We start from the raw sequence: 21,496 nt of genomic DNA on the forward strand, positions 1-21,496 counted from the left end.
ACTATTAATTAAATGACTTTAATTGCAAATAATACACATTGAGCCTTGAAAATCATGGAAATGAACTGCATAGATATGAATCTGAACTGCATAAATTTGAATATTTTCTCAATAAATACATTGGAAGACTTTTAGGAATGAAAAAACTCAAGAGACAAACCATGTAGCCTAGAAATATTGAAAAAATTAAGAGAAAGCTATGTCATGAATGCATAAAATACAGGTAGATAGTACTCTATTTTATCATTTACTACCTATAAAACATACACCAATTTATTATAAAAAGTTAAAGTTTATAAAAAGTTATGCACACGAACATTTACAGACCATACTTGGTGCCACTCAGAGTTGCGAGAAATGTAAACAAATATAAAGATGAAAAATTAAATCAAACTGCATAAAATTAACTATAGTACATACTGTACTACCGTAATAATTTCATAGCCACTTCCTGTTGCTATTGCAGAGAGCTCAAGTGTTGCAAGTATCTGCTTAAAATGCTGTGTGACACCAATCATCTCCGCCTGAGCAGTTCATCTCTCCAGTAAATTGCACATGGCAGTAAAAAGGAGTCTCTCCTGGTTCTGCCTATTAGCAGTTAAGTTTTTGGGAAGTCAAAAGTTATTCATGGATCTTCAACTATATTGGGCAGAGGGAAGAAGAGCCCCAACTCTTGAGTTGGTCAAGGATCACCTGGATGTACTTTGTATCACAAACTGTCTTATAAATACATTTCATGTCGAAAAACTGCCCCACATAAACTTAAGAGCAAGTTGAAATTATGATAAAAAATTCATATTCAGATTATTACCTAGATACAACCAAATATATTTTAACTCACTGGACAACTTAAGATTATTAATCATCTTTGAAATATCTAAATTAAACCTTTCTGCCTATTCATTCCTTTACTTTATTAACAAAGCATTGTGGAGGTATTTATTGGACAGCGAAAGTGAAAACATCTCCTCTTTCCTTGTTTGTCATCACTCAAAACTTTTAGCTTTGGGAACATTAAATTATCAATTATAAACTAAGACTTATATCAGATGCAGGAGCCAATTCTGAACCATAAACTCACTACCCCAAGCTTATCATTAGGTCAGACTATAAAGGGCTATTTGGAGTAGCACCTAGATTTTTCTTTTTACCTGAACATCTATTTGGTTTTCCGAATTTCAAATATAATAATTTGTTTCTTAACTTTGGCTCAGACATCTAAAGTAGGGTCTTGACTCCCTTCTGGAAACCTTTTCTCCTGACCTGTCTAACTCACCAGCTAAGATTTAAGATACTAACTTTCACATAAACTAGCCCAAATTTTAGTCAATACTCAATGATCTTGAATGCATGTGATCCTTATTTAATTCATCTAAGGAACTCTTGAAATTGTTGATGACACCTATAGTATCCATATTAATTGTTGATAGTCCTCTCCACTAATCGCTATTACTTACCCCACTCAGCTTCAAGTGAACGCACTGATCCAGTTATGCTCTCAGGGTGATATTCTAAATGTTCTAAAATAGCATGGGCAATTGGGTGATGTTAGTATTAAGGAGGGCACAAGAGGTGATAAGCACTGGGTGTTATACGCAACTGAGAAGTTCTTGAACATTACTCCAAAACTAATGATGTACTATAAGTTGGTTAATTGAATTTAAATAAATTAAAAAATAATGAAATAAAATATCATGGGCATTAGCCTATGAGAATGGAAGCTGGACACACCTTTGGAATGCAATAACTTTTTTTTCTCCTCAACTTTTTTGTTCTAATTGGGTGTTCTATGGACAGCCTTCCTGTGATTCACAAAATCAGGTTTCTCCTTCTAGCAGTCTCTCTCAATCATCAGCAGCCAGCCAAGAGATGAAGAAAGAAAGTAGAAACGTGAAGACGAAATACTTGCTCTGAACCGCCCTGGCCAAGAGGTGATAACATATCACTTCCACACATATTCCACAAGCAAAAAAGCTATATGACCCACCAAAATGCAAAAGGCATAAGAGGTACTGCAAGGAAGTATATTCAATGAGTACAAACCACTGTCACCATCACATATACAATATATTAGAAGGCAAAAGTGCCATGGGATAAAAATGAACAAAAGTAAAAAGGCTTTTGAGTGTTTGGAAAGAGGTCACAAATTTAAACAAGATACTCAGAGTAAGCTTCATTTATCCAGTGACAATGGAATAAAGGCTTAAAGGGGAATATGGGTAGGTCCATACATGTATCTAATGAAAGAACATTTCAGGAAAAACAGTCAGTTCAAAAGCTGTGATGTGGGATAGTACCTTGTAGTTTCAAGGAAAAGGAAGAAGGCTCTCATGGTCAGACTAGCATACTGTAAGGAAGGCCTGAGACCTACAGGCTGTGAGGGGTTGGGAGAAGGTGGAGAACAAGAGATTTTTATAAGCTGTTACAGGCTGAATGGTTGTGTCTTCCCCAAAATGTTGAAGCTCTAACTCCTAACGTGATGGTATTTAAAGGTGGGGCCTTTGGGAGGTGACTAGGTTTAGATGAAGCCATGAGGGTGGAGGTCCCATGATAAAATCAGCACCCCTCTAAGTTGAGGAAGACACCAGATCTTCTTCTCTCTGCCATGTGAGGAAACAGTAAGAAGCCCTCCAAAAGCCAGGAGGACATTAAGAAGCAAACCTGTTGGGGGGTCCTGGGTAGCTCGGTCAGTTAAGCATCTGAATGTTGACTTGAGATCCGGTCAGAGATTGAGCCCCCACATCAGGCCCCACAGTCAGTGTGCCGTCTGCTTTTCCCTCTCTCTGCTTCTCCCCCTGCTCATTCTCTGTCTCTCTCTCTCTCTCTCAAATAAATAAAATCTTAAAAAAGAAAAAAAAAAGAATCAAATTGTTGGTGTACCTTAATCTTATACTTCTTAGACTCTAGGACTACGAGAAATAAATATCTATTGTTTAAGCCAATCAGTCTATAGTAGTTTGTTATAATTAACCAAGATACTAATACATAATATCCTGTAAGGCCTTTTGCTTTGACTCTGAAGAAAAACAAGAGCCACCGGTGGAAGGTGATTTGAAGAGTGATATGATGTAGGTTACATTTAGCAAGACTATTCAGACTGTCCTTTGAGAAAACACTACAGTGCAGTAATTATGGAACATGAGAGACTAGTTAGAAAACTATTATAACCATCTCAATGAGGGATAATGGTAGACTAGGCCCTGTTAGTAGCAATAGAGACTGTAAGCAAATGCAAAATTCCGGATTTGCCTTGAAGGTGGAGTCAATGTATATTCTAACAGATTGGTGTAAGCTTTCAGAGCTGGGCAATTAGAAAGTGGGAGTCATCATTAACTGATATGCGGGAGACTATAAATGAAATAAATTTGGAGAGGACAAGAGTAGAAATCCCTCTGTGGACATATTAATTTTGAAGTATCTATTAGAGATCTAAATGAGGCTATCGAATAGTCAGCTGGATATATGAGGTCTGGGTCAAAAGATATAAATCTGGCAATAGCAAACACATGGACAAAATTTAAGCCACAAGGCAGATGAGATCACTAACACAGTAAGGAGAAAGAGAGAGAAAAGATCCAAGGTCTGAGGCCTGAGCCAAAGTAGCATTAAAAGGTCAGGATAAATAAGAAAATCAGAAAAGAGGTGAGAGAGAAGATGCAGTAGTAATGCAGAAAGAAATCAGAAGAGCGTGGTATCCTGGGAGCTAAGCGAATAAAGAGTTCTCAGAAAAAAGGAATTCTTGACTGTGTAAAACGCTGCTAATAGGTCAAGTAAGATGAGGACTGAGAATTGAACTGAGCAGCCTGAGGCTGTTTGTTGACCTTGATGAGAGAGATTTTGGTGGGATGTGGAGGAGCAACAACCTGAGAAGAGTGAGTGTAGGCAGATATAAAGAGAGCTCTCAGGGACCAGAAGTGCAGGTAACAATTTTGAGGACTTTTACTGCAAAGAGAAGCAAAGAAATCAGGCTGCTGAGGAGATTTGTATCTTGAGATGAGCCAATACCATGCTGTTCCCAATATGTATCAACGGTAAGCTGCTTGAGACTCTGGTATAACCACAGACATATACCAATGTCTGCATTTCTTTAGAAGGCAGTAATAGCAGCACAATTCTCCATTCTATCCTTGGTCAAAATATAATTATTTTGGCTTCCCTTCAATGATTAACTTAGAAAAATGCATATTCAAACCTGCTAACAATTTAATATTTTTTAAACATATTCTATCAACGAATGCCTTGTACTTCAACTTAGTTACCACAATTATCACCTTGGTAAAGTGTGAAAGGTGTACTTACCCTTCTGTCTCCTCCTGACAAAATATGACACACATTAGTATCTTTCCCTTTTTAATATGAATCATCAAATTGTTTCTCTCCTTTTCCTTTTGCTTCAAAGCAAAAAAAAAAAAAAGATAAATCTTCCAAAATTAGAAGAAAGAAATACATTCATCTTCAAGAGAAGAATCTGAATCTAAAATCTCTGGCCACCCTTCACACAGGACATCATTCTCACCATCAGTATCTCTACCTGCAGACTTAAGGCAACAGAGAACCAGTTGCTTTTCAGAAGCAAGATGCTCCTCAAAAAAAGCCAAGCTATTCCACAGTCTTCCTTAGGAAGAGTTCATGTGGCAATACTGGGACATACTGTTGACAAGTTTCCATCAAACAGCAGGGGGCTGAAGCTTTCCAGAACTGATATTAGTAGGAACAGGGGAAAAGGAAAGAGGTCAGTTAATATTCACCTATTTTAACTCTCTGAGACATCTGTTGGACCCAGCAGAGCAAAGAGCTTTAGAGATTGGAAAAATATAATGTGAAATTTAAAAGATTCCTTTAAATAAACATTAAACACATAAATTAGCTGTTTTGGTAAGAACGGAACTTAGGTGTTATTTGATAACACTTTTATTTCAGTAATTGGTTACAAGTAAAATTAATTAAAACAGAATGGGAGGTAACTCAATGCCTTTAATTGATCAAACATTTAATCAGAGCATATAATGTACCAGATTCTGTGCTAGGGATACCAGGATGAAAAAGGATGTTTTTCTTATCTTTGAAGAGCTCACATTCCAACAGAAGAGACAAAAATTTAAACAATGAAAATAGAATAGAGAAAGTGTTCTAATAAAATATTAGAGGCAGGTACAAAAAGATACAGAAGGATAGAGTGGCTAATACCGCTGAAGACAGTGGGGAAAACTAAAGAGAAGAGTTAATATGTGAAAGATAAAATTGTGTTTCTAGAGCTTGGAGAGGGTTGGAGGAGGCCAGAGACACAGGTCAAACAATTTAAGGCAGGGGTGTTATAGTTCACTCAGGCTGATATAACAGAAATACAATAGATGGAATGGCTCAAACAACAAATATTTATCTCTAACAGTTCTGGAGGCTTAGAAGTCCAAGATCAAGGTGCCTGCGGATTTGATATCTGGTGAGAGCCTGCTGCCCGGTTCATAGAGGGCTGTCTTCTTGCTGTGTCCTCACACGGCAGAAGGGTCCAGGAAACTGAGATCTCTTTAATAAGGATATTAATCCCATTCATGATAGCTGTACCCTCATCACCCTTAATCACCTACCAAAGGCCTCATCTCCAAATACCATCACACTGCATGTTAGGAGTTCACATATCAATTTTGTGGGGACACAAACTTGCAAGGGGTAACAGCAAAAACAAAGGCAGCAAATATAACATGGTGTTTTTAAGATGGAAACATAGTCATCAAAATTCTAGTAGTCCTGTTTCTCAAAAACAAGGCAGTCAGGGCAAAAGACAGACTTCTCTTTCCAGAAAGTATCTTTCACGACAATACCTGGAAGGTGGTCTATTTCTGAAGATGAGAGGGGGCAGACATGGAAGTGGCAAAGGAAGACCATCACCTTGTGAGGAAACTGCTTACAGAAAGAAAGAAGGAAATTTATCAACCTTGATTTTTCTCATTACCTCACTACTATCTTCCCTAGCATTATCTCAATTTATCAGCAAGTCTTACAGTCAAACTTCAAAGTGTATCTCAATTCTCTCCCTTCTCTCCATCTTCCCGGATGGACCACCACTTCAAGCCACCATCATCCCTCTCCTGGACTAGCAGAATCACTAACCAGTCTCCTTGCCTCTTCTCGTGCTCCCTGACGATCTTATGTCCCCCAAATCTGGAATCACCATTTTAAACCATGAATCAGATTATATTGTTCCCTGACTTAAAATCCTCCATCAGAATACAATTGGCTATTTGAATAAAAATAAGAGTCTATTACCGTCTATATTAGACTCCGATCTACCATCACCACTTACTTATTTTCTTTGCCCTGATTCATCTTTCCCATGACCTTAACATGACTAGCTCTGTCACTATTCAGTTTTCAGCTCAAATGCCACCCGTGAAGTCCTTTTCTGATCACACTACCTAAAGCGGCTCCCTCTTTCCACTCCCTGTCCATTACTCTGTTATATTTTCTATAGAGCACTTATCACTGTTTGAAATGATCATGTTTATCTTGTTCACTTGTTTATTGTCTCTGCTATCCTCAAACTTTTGCTCTGTATCTTCCTCACCTCTCAACCTTTATAGAATTGAAAAGAGTTAGGGCCTTGTTCTGGATTAGGCTTTGGCTTAAGAGAATGTTGTGGCTGGTTTGATCTATGCAGACCACTCAAACTTCCTCCATATCAGCAATAAAGCTGTTTCACTTTCTTATCATTTCTGTGTTCATTGGAGTCATGCTTTTCATAGCCCTCAAGATATTTTCCTTCATGTTTGCAACTTGGCTGATTGGCACAAGATGCCTAGATTTCAGCCTGCCTTGGCTTTCGACATACCTTCGTCATTAAGCTTGATCATATCTAGTTTTTGATTTAAAGTGAGAGATGTGCAATGTTTCCTTTTACTTGAACATCTGAATACAGACCCCATTGTAGGATTATTAATTGGCCTAATTTCAATATTGTTGCATCTTAGGGAATAGGGAGGCCTGAGGAGAGGAAGAGAAATGAGGGAAATGGCTGGTCAGTGGAATAGTCAGAACACACACAACATTTATTAATTAATGTCACTTTCTTATATGGGCACTATTTGTGGCATTCCAAAAACAATTATATAGTAACATCAAAGATCACTGATCACGGATCACCATAATAAATATAATAATGAAAAAGTCTAAAATATTACAGGAATTACTAAAAGTGACACAGAGACACAAAACGAGCAAATGCTATTGAAAAATTGGCACCAACAGACATGCTTAACACAGGGTTATCATATACTTTCAATCTGTAAAAATACAGTATCTGCGAAGTATAAGAAAACAAAGCATGACAAAAAGAGGTATGCCTATATGCTTTAAGTCTTTCAGAGACAGATGTTAAGTCTTGGTACCAGATACCATGAAGACTTTAGCATCAAGGCAAGTGAAAATAAGCCCCATTTATATAGGATACCAGGTAAAAACCCTATTTGGAGACTTCCCCCTCCCAGATATAGCTAATTCCTGTGCAATGAAAATACTTATATGTTCATCAGTGTTCACAACATAAGTTTAGTTCTAAGAATCAAAGGCTGTAGGAGACACATGGAAACTATTCATGGAGGGTCTAGTCAGAACCTTCTAGAAGAACTGGGAAAAAAGAGAAATTGAATTTTGTTACAAAAAAGCTATGAACAGTGAGATTGGAAATAGGGGGGTTTCAGAGGCAAAAGTGGCACTGTGATTCTATCCGACACTTTCCATGGGGAAGAGTACCACTTCTAAGAGACATGAACAGTCACCAGAAAGAAATCCTCCACTGTGCAAGATATCGAAGGCTTCACTGTGTGCTGAGTAAAGTCGCTACTCCCCATGTTTCCCATGCAACCTTCTGTTTACAGTTCAGCTTCCCTGGCCCCTTGATGCTAGGAAAAGATAGAGGTAAATAAAGGAATTCCAGCTCCCCAAAAAGTGGGGTGGTCAGCAGTCCTTGTTGAGACTACATCATAGCCCAACTTCTCGCTCTGTCCAATCAGCCACCTTTACTTCAATTCTGTAGGTGTTGATCACAGTATACTTCCTATATGCTAAAGTCTAGTTCCAAGTTTACATCCCTGACAACCCAATCTCCAACCTCTACTTTAAAGCATATTAGGATCCAGGTTTCAAATGATGTTATTGTCAGCAATCTATCTCTTAGCTCGGCATGAAGTTCATTTTTAACAAGTCTCTCCTCTGTGGTATAAAGTAGATTTTAGGTCATTTTACCAATTTTTTTCCCAAAACCAATGCTGTGAAAATAAATTTGTCTCATGACTTTGTTGATGTTAATACCTTTGTTGAAATTTTGTAAACAATTGCTAAAATTAAAGTTAAGCTCATATGTCATCTGAGGAGTTGGTACAGAAAAGCTTAAAATGTCCAAAAGTGGAAGAATATGACATAAAAAAAAATCACCCAAAGAAATGACATTATTCTGGTTTCCCACAATAAACAATTGAATATATGAACTTAGAAATAATTTGTTAAGAGATTTGGCTTTAAACAATAAAACTATTCAAAGCAGCATTAGGAAAATTAGGATGAACAGAGGAGATTGCTGTTATTACTGTAATGTACTATGTGATTACTATGTCATATTTAGCATATAGGAAACAAAAAAACAAAATACTGGAGACTCAAAATAGAAATTGATTAAAAATCCTAAAAATTATATGCTTAAAGTACAAAACTAACAGGAAGGCACCAAGAAAAACTCAAACCAAATATTAAATTTTACTACCACTTCTTGGAAATAAACTGAGATTTAAATGTCACATGGAAGATTGGCAGAAGAATCTTGACAATACAAAAACTGAAATTAAAAATATATGAAGGAAACAGAAACTGAAAAAAATTCACATAAAATTCTCTTAGTTATTAATGATGAAATATTGTTTTCTAAACATGAAATATTTTTAGAAGAATAAATCACCCCATAATCTTAGAATTTATTAGCTATGAATTCTTCAAGATGCTTATATAAAAATAAGAACTAAAAAAATAAAAACTTATTTTTAAAAAGCATTTACATCTTTTAAAACATCCACTAAGTATAAATTGTAGTAATCCTTATAAGTAGTTAAAAGAAATAAGATTTTGGTAAATTGGTAGATTTGTCATTTGAGCAAATTTTCATTTGGTAAATTTAATTTCAGAGAATTAGTTTTTGTAGAATTGATTTTCAGTGAGTTGGCCTGCCTCCACCAAGACAGCCCTAGCAACCACAGTTTTATATTCTACCAAGCCAATCAACCCCAGCTAAAACGCATACTTTTTTCCAAGAGTTCCAGCTGAAGTCCTGGCATTACCATTGACCAAGATTGCTTGGGTCATGAGCTCATCTCCACACCAGTGACTGTAGCCAAGGATATGGAATATGGTGATCACGCAAGCCTGACCCTTCTGACACCCTCTGGAACCAGGAGAGCAATCAGGCCCACCTGAATCACAGGAACTGCAAGAGGAAAGGGAAGACTCAAAACAGGAAAACCTAGGTCTCCTATCAGAAAAGATGAACAGTAGGTATTTGTTACATCTTTCACTCTGAGACTTTCAAATAAACTTTTTTCCCATAGAACAGCATTTCTCTAACCATTGCTAATGGAGCCAAATTTTATCACAGCTTTCAAAAAGAGGGTCTGTTATCATGCTTTCACTTTTTCAAACCACTTGAACTCAGAAAGGGCATAAAAGAAAATATTTTTCAAAAAAAAATTTGGTTTTTTCCCCTAGAACATGCTATAAAAAAGAAATGGTGCATTTTTTTCTCTATGGAATGATTTCTTTAACCACTCTGCTTTTTTGCTTCAATTCCAAAATTCAAATTAACATTCTATACTTCTGGCTGACAAGAAAAAAGATATTCCCAAGTTGAAGAACACACATTTGATATATGTTTGATATATTTGATAGATGTTAGTTATTACATACTTCTAGACTCTTGCCCCACATTGGGCTCCCTGCTCAGGAGGGAGTCGGTTTCTCCCTTTCCCTCTGTCCTTCCCCCTTGTTCATGCTTTCTCTCTCTCTCTCTCTCTCTCTCTTAAATAAATAAATAAAATATTTAAAAAGAAAAGAAGAAAATAGACTCTTTCTGGTATACAAAACTTTTTTTCTATACACCAAAATTTTTCAGATTTTAATTTTTTAACATATGAACTATTATTACTTTTTACCACATTTAATCTCCAAATTAAGCAACTGGATAACTGAGAGTTGGTGCTTTTTTAATAAAGCAAAATAAAATTATAAGTATCTAAATTAAATCTTCAGATGATACTGAAAATGTTCTCATACTCTTTCTCTCAATAATCATTCAACAAATACACATTATAAGCCAATCACTGTTCCAGGCACTATGGATATAGGTAAAACAAATGTCTTACGCTGTGGAACTTACATTTAGTAGGGCAAACAGAACAAATAAATAAATATATCATACTGTAATTATTACAAAGAAAAACAAAGCAAGGCAAAGGATCAGAGAATGAAAGGGATATTTTAGGTAGAATGGTCAGATATAGGGGTACTCCATAAATAATAAACTCAAGTTGTGTTTCAACTGAGAAAAAAACAAATGGGAAATAAAACATCACCTTTTTTTAAATAACACTGATTGTGGAAAATGTGTCTGATATCTGTGGACAAGCAGAATCCCTAATATTAAAGTCCACAATTAGACAGACCTACCAACCCAGTAATCATCAGTGTTGGAAAACTGCAGGCTTCCTGATAGAGTTAAACCTCTCACAGCAACATAGCACATAGGACGGGGAACTCCTGCAGGCAGTAAGATGCCAAGGAGGATGATGGAAATGTTCCCAATAGCCCCTTTCAATCTCTCAAATAAATAAAGTCACATCTCCTCTACTGCCATGTAAATAAGAAGCTGGAGACAGGACAGGTATGCTATTAAGGCCCTACACATGGAAGAAAAGAGGAAGAGAGGGATAAGAAACATCTTCATGAAAAGTTGCATTTCTCCAGCCACTTCCTGTGGCTCAGGTGAAGATACAAAATGGGTGGACAGAGAGTTGCTTGTGTTTAACCAAGGATACAATCTCATGAAGGTTACAGAAGGCAGGCGTGCAGAGGAGCAAGCGAGAGGGGGTGTTGAGAGTGTCTGTGCCATCAAATATAAATTGGATAAAGAGAAAAGTGAGTCCATTACAACAGTAGTACACAATGAATAAGTAGTATATTAAATGAATTAGATCCAAATGTAATCAAATAATGACAAAGACAGAATAAGTAAATGACCTGGAAATATAAGATAGTTGATCTGACAGAAGAAAATAATGGTCCACTGAAGACATTCACATACCAATCCGCTGAACCTGTAAATATGTTACCTTATATGGCAAACAGGACTTTGTAGATGTGATTAAGTTAAATATCCTGAAATGGAGAGATTCCCCTGGATTATCTAGATGGGCCAAATATAATTACAAGGGCCACAACAAGAGGAAAGCAGAAAAATCAGAGACAAATAAGAGATGTGATGACAGAAACAGAGAGTCAAATTCAGAGAGATTTGAAGATACCATGGTTCTGGTTTTGAACAGGAAGGAAGGAAGAAAGGAAGGAAGGAAGAGGTCGCAAACCACAGAAAGTAGGTGGCCTCTAAAAGCTAGAAGAGGCAAACAAACATATTCTTCCAGAGGGTCTCCAGAAGGAATGCTGCTCTATTGGTATTTTGCTTTTAGCCTCTAAAACCCATTGCAGACTTCTTACTTCCAGAAATACAAGATAAAACAATGGTGTTGTATAAGCCACTAAAATCATTATAGTAGCAATAGTAAACTAATACAATTGGTTAAAGAGTAGAATGTTCAAATTCAGTATGTTGATGGTGGGGTACCTATTGGTAATGACAAAGTTAAGCACATAGACTATAATGTGATCAGGAAAGCTGAGGTCAAGAAGCTCATAGGGGTTGAGTGTGATCATCCACAAGGTTATTGAAGTCATCAATAATGAAAACAGTGATTCAGCTTTTCAAATCTTTAGTGAGGTTTATAGATTACCAAGAAGGGAAATACAATAATCTAGAAAAAAACAATGAAACAGGAGGACATCTACCTCATCTCCAGTCTCTGTTATGTGTGGGAAGTGATATTTTAAAATTGTCACCAGTAAAGAAAACTAGATGAGTACCAATATCCTCAAGAATGACCAGGTTTTGGGTATCTAGGTGGCTCAGTCAGTTAAGCATCTGCCTGATGCAGTGAAAGAATTTGAAGTATGATGTGGAGGCAAATGACTTGGTCATATTAGGAGATATTTGAAGCTTTGGAGCATGAGACTAGTTGATGATCAAAGATGATCTATGAACTGAAATTTGGAGGCTTCTGAAGGTAATTTAGATAAACATGAGAGTAAAGTGTAATGGGATTTGTCCTGATTTTTTTTTAGAACGGTAAGCAATTCTAAATGCAGCATTTTTTGATGATTATTACCTTGGATACTTGTAGTCATAAGATAAATGAAGAGTGATTGCCTTACCAGCAAAAAGTGAGGTCTCTGGGCTTCCTTCTCTTAAGCTTCTCTTAGTGAGATAGACTCCTCAAATACACAGAGCTGGGAGGTCTTGCTGAAATTGAGCAGCCCATGGAACCCTCAGGCCTCCGTTGCAAATGCCAGAGAATGGACCATGGCTATGGAAGAGGCAATGAAACTGTGGACCTCTCAGCGATCTGCTGTGGAACCCGTTGAGATCATGGTGGAGAGCTGGACAAGCCAAGAAAGTTAATGTAATCAAATGAGGGTTTTCCTAGATCTCCAGTCCTATTATCTCTATGAACTCAAGTATCTTCAGTAAATATTCTATCTAGAAACAGAATCCCATATTTGAAGAAGGAATAATTTATAAGAAAAACTGAATAGGTTAAAACAATTGGAACAATGAAAATGAAAAAGAGAAAACACTGCAAATGAGAAACAGCACATATTGAAATGGCTTTCACAAACACCGAAATGAGAATGACTTTTTACAACCTATGAATGTTTGGGCAATCTTAAAAGCTCAAACAGCAGTGGAAAAAAAAAAAACCCTATTCACCAGAGAAAAAAATATATTCATCAAATTTGTTCTAAAAGTGAATTCTGTTTCTTTATAACCAATAGAGCTACCCCAGGAGGACAGCTTAAAATTTGTTTGCACATTAAATTTACACATTTTAGTTAATATTGAAAGAAATTGTTAGTACTTTATTCCATAAGGTACAAAGAACTGTATACAAATTGTTCTCTTTGGGACAGGGCTAATCTGAGCATGGATTCAGAGTGCCTATGAAGCCAGTGAAATTTTATGTGAAATTACATGATGGGATGGATGTCAGTGCATACAGGATGAGGGTCCTCAGCTTCCTTGAAATCCTCAAAATGGTTTCATTTTAAAATGTAAAACAAATTAATCTAAATATTGTTAATAGCATAAACAGATAAGTCATAAAACATTGTGTTAAAATGTCAGACTTTCATTCTCAAAATAGTGAATGGAGAGGGTTGGGAGTTTGGTGGGTATCAAAGGGGAGGGGAGGGAAGGACGAATCAGGAGAATACAGAGGATTATTAAAGCAGTGAAAGTATTCTGAATGATACTCTGGTGGTGGATATATACCATTCTACATACATCAAAACACAAAGAATGTACCCTACAAAGAGAAAACTCTAACATAACACTATGAATTTTAGTTAATAATAATGTATCAATTACACCTCATCAACTGTAATAAGTATAGCACAAAAATGCAAGACATTCATAATAGGGGAAACCACTGGGTTCAGGGAGGTACACGGGAACTCTGTACTTTCCACACAATTTTTCTAGAAACCTAAAACTGCTCTGAAAAATAAATCCATTGAGAAAAAAAAAAAAAAAGATGATGCTGATCACTTTGAATAAAATGGATTGGAGTAGAGCTAGAATGGAAGAAGGAGTCCAATTAGGAGACTTCTGTAATCAAGAGATGATAATAAATTGGACTAGTATAGATAAGAACCAAAAGGGAAGAATCAGAATTATTGAGGGGGGTTGGTATGAGAATTAACGGTCATTTGAATATGGGTTAAAAGGGAGGGAGATGTACTGATAAATGACATAAATTTTTGGCTGTGTACTAGAAAACAAGTAAAATTCCAAAGTACAGATTTTTGAGAGATAGATACTTTCTCAAGCCAGTAGGATGGGTCCATGGCAACTAGGGATTTGTGAAAGGTAGTGAGAAAGTTCAAAAGAACGTTCACAAAAGAAGCGAAGAGAGTAGTATTTTACCTCGTACAATTGTTTTGATATTCTCATCCTAACCTAGTCAACTTGGGCTGCTAGAACAAAATACCATAAAGTAGGTGGCTTAAATAAAACATTTATTTCTTAAGATCTGGAGGCTGAGGAATCCAAGATCAAGGTGCTAGCAGATAAACTTCCTGGTAAGAGCCAGCTTTCTGGCTTGCAGCAGGCTGCCTTCTCACTGAGTTTTCATGGACGTGGGGGGAAGCACACCAGTCTCTCCTCAAGCCCTCTTCCCTGTAGAGGATGTTAACCCCATCATAAGCCACCCCCCGACCCTCATGACCTCAGTTAAACCTAATGACTTCCCAAAGTCCTTAGCTACAAATAAGGTCTACCAGAAGGTGGGGGAGGAACAGAAAACTATCCCCCAAACTGAGGAGGCACTTTGAGACTGAAAAACAAAGCAGGTGACCCTCTACAGTTTACAGTTTTATTCAGGGTAACTTACTGCCGGGATAGACGGGGCGGGTGATGACCTACCCTGCACAGTTATTCTCTGCAAAGTCTGGACCTTAGCCTATAAATTTTATAGAGCAAGGGGATAGATGGTGGGGCAAGGGTGGGGGGCACTACAGTAAGATAAAAGAGTCTGCATGCATTTCAGAGGGTTGGCATACCTATGTGACAGCTAAACTTTATTAGATCTTATGGGCCACCTGTGAGTCAGGAAGAAAAAAAAAAAAAAAAAACTCCATTAGCTCTAACAGATTCATGGAAGCCTGAAGCAAGCCTCCCTCCATCCCAGCTGTTGGAGGCTATGGCATGGTTGGAGTCGAGTATCAAACCAGGCCCTGACTTGTGTCTCCTTCAAAGTCCAGACACCTTGACAAGGGTAAGGACAGGAAAGTTGAGTAACACTGAGAAAAGGGTCTGTGCTATGTGTCGTGCGCTCACCTATGTGACTTCCCACACACTCTCCCTACAGAAGGGAACAATGTGGTCAGGGTCGTGCATTCTTAGTTAGTCCTTGTTGTACTTCCCATAATCTACTCCCTGGTTGATTGACTTGCTAATGGCTTTAGCGGAGGAGACTATCTGGCATCACTGAGGTTTGCTTGTAGTTAATGTAAACTTGTTATAGAAACTTGCAGTCATCTGACTAGGTACTGATGTATTACTCCTCCTATTGTGGTCTGCCTTACAAATGCTTGTAAGATGTGGAATAAAATTGGCACTGGTGGACATCATCTTCAGTGTCCCTCCTGCCCCCATCTCTTTGTCTCTTAATTTCTTTTCCTTAGCCTACATGTTTTCCTGGTCGATTTGTCGTGCTGGCCGTGAAACCCAGCCTCGGTGGCTATTTCTAAGGTAATCGTCAAGAGGTTCAGAACATGTAACCCCAACATTGTCAGCACTCCTACACTATCATCTTCAAGACGGGCTTCAGCATAGGAATTCTGAGGAGACACAAACATTTGGTCTGTAACACGCCTCTAGCCCTAAGCCAGAACCACATTATTGTATAACATAAATTTAACTCCATACAAGTTAAGTACAAGATTACATATACAAAACAATACTTGACATTTTAAAAGCAATCAGTTATTTAAAATAATTTAAATATTTAACATTTTGAAATAAAACTTCCTCTCTCAAAGAAAGCCCAGTGTTAACAGATGCTGTTTGCAGTATTTTTATGTCTGCCCCTGCCCCAAAAGCTGATTTCCTAATAAGCAAGGACTCATGTATCCTATTCTCCAATTTCCATCAATGTAATCTGAAAACCAGCAGCAAAAATGCCCCCAGAACTCTAAATTTATAATGATCACATTAGGGGAGAATAAAGCAACCAAGATCCAGATAATTTTGGACTTTATAGTCCGCAGTCAACACCTTAAATCTCATCTGGAATCAGAGCAGATCACAGAGCAGTGATGTAATAGCTAATGAAAACATTATCACAGCTTGATTATGTAGTAATATGATGCATTTCTCATGCTGCTTTCATTAAAATAGCATCATACCCACAAAACTTTTGAATAGACCATCTCCAGAGAGAGTAGTTCAAAATTACCATCTTATTAAAATATAACTCCTGCTTTGGTTGCTCTTACTTGCTTTCTTTAAAGTCTCAAACTATGGCGTATGTAGCCAGGAGAACATAGATTATCCCTGAGACCTAACGGAACAGGGCCTTATATTACACAGAGGCCCAAGAGTCTATTTACTAAGCTGCTGCTTCAAAATATATCCCCTTCACCTACTACCCGTCCATTCTATCCCCAGGGCATCAGCTTCTGAGTTCAAGTTGAGATGAACACTCCAGCTTTTATGCCTGGCCCAACCTAATTCACTTTAAGTCAGTTTTTTCGTTTTTGTTTTTGCTTTTGTTTTTTCTTCTTTTAATCACCTCCTTTCTTCTTTTAATCAACTTTTAATCAACTCAGAGAGTTCTGCATCCCAGTGTCAATACTTGTCATGACCTAAGCTTGTGAGCTGGGAGAAATGGATGAGGCCAGCAGAAAGTCAGGAAAAAAGACCTATGGATTAAAAAAAAAAAAGGATGGAAGAAGAGGAGGATATCCAGTTTTCCTCAACCTCTCATTTCCCCAAAAATACATCCACCGCCTGACAGCTGTTGATCTCCCTTCATTTAACATTCACCGATCACAAGGATTTCAGGCAGAACGCAGGGGAAAGTGAGAGCTGTGAGAGGTCATTAGTCTTCTCCACATGGGAAGAGAAGGAATGTGTAGTCGTCCCCTCACCCTCAGTGAGCTGTTATAAATGATGATTTTTATGTCAAACTGAAATTTTCTTCATTCTTTTTTGTATAAATGTATAAGGGCTATTCTATACTAAGATGGGTCACCAAGGTAGCTTATAGATTTTCCTTCCCTTGAGACCTTTAAAGAAGATAAATATCAAACCGTCTTTGAAGGATGACATGGAATCCTTATCACAGATTGAAGAATGAATTAAAAAACCTTGGCTGTCCCTAGTGCCTATGAGTAAAGGAAAAGCAAAATGAAATAAAACATTAGCTATCTTCACAATATAAAACAATTCCTTTAAACACTCTTTATTTCCAATATAGCAATTTTTCTTTTTTAAATGTAACTCTCTGCCACCCTGACATTAAATGTCAAAGTAGCACCAACTCTGTCCAGTTGAGCTACAAAATTAATTGACTACTATGAAAAATACCAATGTAGCATAATGAGCCACAGAAGACCCATATCAACACTAAATTAGAAGATATAACTGCCTTTTAGAACTCAGTTATGCCCAAGTCTGCAGAGTCTAATAATTAATGCAGGGTGACTGGAATGTTTATTAAAAGTACTAGGATATCTGACATCTTCTGAGTAGACGTAGACTCTAAGAGAAAGATAAGGTCATCTCTTCAGAACTCCCAAGTACTAAGAGCTGATGAGTTTTAAAATAGCAACAGGTTACCAATGTCTGGTATATAGTAACTAAATGTTGAGTAAATGGACTATATTTATTTCTTCTATCCTTTGTTCTTTTTTTTAAAGATTTTATTTATTTATTTGACAGAAAGAAATACAGTGAGAGAGGGAACAAGTAGGGGGAGCGGGAGAGGGAGAAGCAGGCTTCCCACCAAGCGAGGAGCCTGATACGGAACTGGATTCCAGGACTATAGGATCACCTGAGCTGAAGGCAGGTGCCCAATAACTGAGCAACCCAGGTAAGATGACTATTTATTGCCCTTCACAATATGCTCAGACCTTTCTCTCCTTCCAGTATGAAACTGGAATTAATACATCTTGCTTTCTTTTTCATTCAGAGTGTAATTGCCTGGATAGCTACATGTACGAGAAGGAAAATGGACCACTATCTTGCACCATATACAAAAATAATCTCAAAATGGATTAAAGACTTGAATGTAAGACCTGAAACCATAAAACTCTTAGAAGAAAACATAGGTAGCAAGTTCTTCAACATTGGTCTTAGCAATATTTTTTTGATTAGTGCCCTTAGGCAAAGGCAAAAAATGCTAAAATAACTGGGATGGCATCTAACTAAAGAACTTTTGCATAGCAAAGGAAACCACCAACAAAACATAAATGCAGCCTATTGAATGAGAAAAGATATTTGCAAATCATACATCTGATAAGGAGTTAATATCCAAAATACATAAAAATGTACATAAGTTAATATCATAAAACAACCTGATTATAGACAAAGGGCTTGAAAAGACATTTTTCCAGAAAATACATACAGATGGCCAACATAAAAATGCTCAACATCACTAATCAGGGAAATGCAAATCAAAACCACAATGAGACATCACTTCATACCTGTCAGATCGGCTATTATCAAAAAGACAAAAATAACAAGTGTTGGTGAGGATGTGGAGAAAAGCTCGCCCTCGTACACTGTTGGTGGGAATACAAATTGGTACAGCTACTACAGAAAACAGTATGGAAGTTCCTTAAAAAATTAAAAATAGAACTACTACACAACTGAAAAATTCCACTCCTGTGTATTTACCGGAAGAAAACAAAAATAGCAATTCAAAGAGACACATGCACCCCTATGTTCACTACAGCATTATTTACAATAGCCAAGATACGGAAGCAACCTAAGTTTCCATCAACAAATAAATGGATAAAGAAGATGTGTTTGTATGTACAATGTAGTATTACCCAGCCATAAAAAAATAATAAAATAAAATCTTGCCATATGTGACAACAAAGATGGACATTAGTATAATGCTAAGTGGAATAAATCAGACATGATTCCACTATAGGTAAAATCTAAAAAACAAAACAAATAAAACAGAGATAGACTCATAGACACAGGAAAAAAACTGTTGGTTCCCAGAGTGGTAAGGGGTTAGCAGATGAGTGAAAGAGTTTAAAAGGTACAAACTCCCAGTTAGAAAATAAGAAAGTCATGGGGATGTAATGAAGAGCATAGGGAATATAGTCAATAATAACTGTAATAATTTTGTATGGTGACAGACAGTAACAGGACTTATGGTGATCCTCTCATAAATATATAAAAACATCAAATCACTATGATATACACCTGAAACTAGTAGGATATTGTATGGCAATTCTACTTCAATTTTAAAAAGTATAATTGTGGGCCCGATGGGTGGCTCTGTCAGGTAAGTTTTCAACTCTCGATTTTGGCTCAGGTCATGATCTCAGGGTCATGAGATTAACCCTTGCCTCCTAGCAGGCTCTAAGCTGAGCAGAGAGTCTGCTTGAGATTCTCTCCCTCTACCCCTAGCCCCACTTATGCACATTCTCTCTCTCTAAAATAAATATTTTTTAAAAAGTGTAATTGCGTATATCTAGATTCTTACTGGGTTATTTTATGCAGCTGAGGTTTATGTTACCTTTGTTAAATCTTGAAATCAGTATGAATCTCGGCAGATCTTTCAGTCATTGCTGAAATACATTTTTGAGAGTTCAGCAAGAATATAAATTTTCTTTTCTAAATTGACCACCTTTTCCATCTCAACTAGAAACTGAACAAGTGGAGTAGGAGTTAGACTAGGCCCAGATCCCACTGATAATTTCTAACATTCATACATCAGTCTATAGTATTCAACCCTTGTTGGTTTGGTTTTTTGTGTGCGATTTATGTATGTATGTATGTATGTATGTATGTATTTATTTATTTATTTATTTATTGGTGTTCCAAGATTCATTATTTATGCACCACCACTCTAAGAATTCTTTATAATAATTTAACTGTAATAAAAATCTGCCAAGGTGTAAGCAGAGATATTTCTACTGCTAAATTTCTAGGGCTATGATCTGGATATCTATCTGGATAACCAAGTTCCAAGAATCTGATTCTGACATACCACAACAATGTGAAGAATCATGTTACCAGATCTTCCCTTAATTCAGCTCTTATGAAGGACAGTCACCTAAAAGATAGAATGATAGTAATTTGGTGGGGGGGCTTCTTGTGGTTCTAAGATCCTGATGGAGAAAAAATGAGGAATGCCATGAGCTTTTGGGCTTTTCTTAGTACGTGACCTCATATAATCAAGAAATGTTTCCACTGACTTGACGTCTACTACAAAATTTCACTTCCAAAGTTGACTTTATTTTGAAAAGCTAACATGAGGGCACCTGGGTGGCTCAGTGGGTTAAGCCGCTGCCTTCGGCTCAGGTCATGATCTCAGGGTCCTGCGATCGAGTCCCGCATCGGGCTCTCTGCTCAGCAGGGAGCCTGCTTCCCTCTCTCTCTCTCTCTGCCTGCCTGTCTACTTGTGATCTCTGCCTGTCAAATAAACAAATAAAATCTTTAAAAAAAAAAAGAAAGAAAAAGAAAAGCTAACATGAAACCAAATAGATTATTTCTAAAGTAGTTCCTTTAGATACAGCCTTAATATTGAATGCCCAACATTCATTTATTTTATTCCCTCTCACTTAAATCTAATAGGAGATATAATTCTCAATTTTTCTAGGGTTATCACAAAATAAACAAAAGACGTTATATTAAAAATTTTTTCAATCTAATTCTCTAATGCAATGAAAATTTATAAAAACAATTCCCCATAAGAGCACTATTCCTTTTATCAATTTGTCAATTAATCTACTAATATTTAAAGTTAATTTTAGGTTAGGTATTTTGTTTAAGTTGGTTTTCTTTCTTTTTTTTAAATGAATTTGTTTCTTAAAAATTGCAAAGAATGAAACAGTCCATTAAAGACTGCTTACAGATATGCTTCACAAAATTATATAATCTAAAGTAGGAAATAATTTTAAGCCCAAACTAACAAATGGAAACTTCGTACTTTGTATTTAGAAGGCATTTTATAGCATTTTTGTCTTTCTTTCTCAAACTTTCCCAAAGCCCTTATTCTAAGAATTAATTTCCTCTCCCCTAAAGTGAAAAGTCCATCTTTTCATGAAGAATATAAAACAGGATCTAGATTTCTCTAATATGGTAATTTATGACTTAAAAACCCCTAGATTCAGTTGTTTCAATAGCAACAGCTATAATTACATCCTCTTTTTGACACTGTTTTCCTGATTTGATCCTATTTAAGCCTTTCAAGAACCAACATAGTGACAACTTGTTCATTCAGAAGAAATCAAGAAAAGTAGGATTATACTCAGAGGAGCATAAACTCATGTCATGTTCAACGAAATACTCTGGAAGCGTTGAATGTTTTCTAAAATGTTAAATATTTCATGGTCACAAAGATAAACTTCTCTGTGTCATTCTAAGAATTGGGTTTGTTTGTTCCTACAA

The 21,496-nt window shown here is 36.7% G+C and overlaps 1 long non-coding RNA gene across 2 annotated transcripts in view; it reads right to left on the reverse strand.

Annotated features, from left to right (window-relative positions):
* The window catches only part of LOC123390418, a 296,802-nt gene that overhangs the window by 254,579 nt on the left and 20,727 nt on the right, over positions 1 to 21,496 (reverse strand). The window lies entirely within an intron of this gene.

This window comes from Mustela putorius, unplaced genomic scaffold, assembly GCF_011764305.1.
Source record: "Mustela putorius furo isolate JIRA1106 unplaced genomic scaffold, ASM1176430v1.1 tig00537350_pilon_pilon_pilon, whole genome shotgun sequence".
In the NCBI taxonomy this organism is placed as follows: Eukaryota; Metazoa; Chordata; class Mammalia; order Carnivora; family Mustelidae; genus Mustela; species Mustela putorius.